A 1,452-nucleotide genomic window follows, 5' to 3' on the forward strand; every position below is an offset into this window, starting at 1 on the left:
GTCGGTCATATTTTGGAATTAGATATGAATGAAGAATGTCATGAATTGTTTGTAGATTGTCTAAAAGGTTTTGGACATAGCAAAGGTTTGCTGCAAAGTTCATGAGTGCTTATGAATATGATTTGAGCATTGGAACAAACCCGAGTTTGCTGGTATCACTTCGTGGTGTTTTGCCTTAAGTGATCGCAAAGCGATAATATCGTATAGTCTTAAAACTTAGAGATATGGTTGTGTTTGCTGGTTGGTTATGCATTAATGATGTGTAAACGCATCAGTAACTTGATGTTATAAAACATATTATTGTGCATGATTCAATCAGTGAATAATAGATGCATATGAGTCGAAGTTGATCTGTTCATTTTATTCTATGAGAATAAAAGCGATATCTTGGCCACTTGATGATTTGGTTTGACTTATGTGTCAGGCCCGGTCAGAATGAAGTTGATGTGCTCAACTAAATTCTATGTCAAATAAATCAGAACTCGAGGAACAAATGTTGGACAATAAGCATTGTCAGCATGATATCTAGAACGGAGGATTATACGATGCTTTATCTGAAGGACAAGTTGATCAGAGTTGACAGCGAAGTATAAGAGCTACGATTGCTAGTCGGATTCTGAAGTCATATGTGAGATATAGTTACTAGACTTATCCAAGTGGGAGACTGTTGGAATAGTGTCTAAGCCCGTAACTATATTTGGTATGTACTTGACCCAGTTGTGCATGGTCCTTTTGGGTTGCCTTCTCCAAAGCAACATGACAAGGTAATTTAAAGAGAAAGAGAGAATATTATGGCTTATTAATATATTATAAGAATAATATATTAAAGGAGAAATCATATTTATTTGATTAGTATTAGTCATAAATTAATTAGGAATTAATTTGGTGACTAAAAGAGACTAATTAAGTAAAGGGGTATAAACTGTCAAATGCATGATAGTTGAGTTTTGGGCTGGAGAACCTAATGGAATAAGGGGGAACGAAATTATGATGGGGATCCATCATATTTTCGTCCAACGGCCCTAATCTAGAAGGTTCTATGGGCTGCTTGGTGATTAAGCTGTCCATTAGGGTTTTGGCTGAAACCCTAGCAGCCAGCAGTATAAATAAGACCCCTAGGCTATGGAAATTGGCTACCACTTGATTCTAAGAGAACCCTAGGCCGACTTCTAGCATCTCTCACCCTCTCTCATATTTCCTTCTTTCTTGTAGGGTTTGTGAACCATTAGAGGAGTTACATTTGTGACTCTAAGCTTAAGATCAAGAAGACTACAAGGATTCAAGCTGCTTGGAAGAGATAAACCACTTAGATCTATTTTCCTTATGATAATTTCGAATTATATATGTTAGATCTAGGTTTGTAAGTCTTGGAATCAAAGCATGTACAATAGAGAAACCTAGATCCAAGCATTAGGGTTTGCATGAGCACATAGGAATGTTTCTTATGCATAA

The sequence above is a fragment of the Lactuca serriola genome, chromosome 5 (genome assembly GCF_051521515.1).
Source record: "Lactuca serriola cultivar US96UC23 chromosome 5, Lser_US96UC23_V15, whole genome shotgun sequence".
Taxonomy (NCBI): domain Eukaryota; kingdom Viridiplantae; phylum Streptophyta; class Magnoliopsida; order Asterales; family Asteraceae; genus Lactuca; species Lactuca serriola.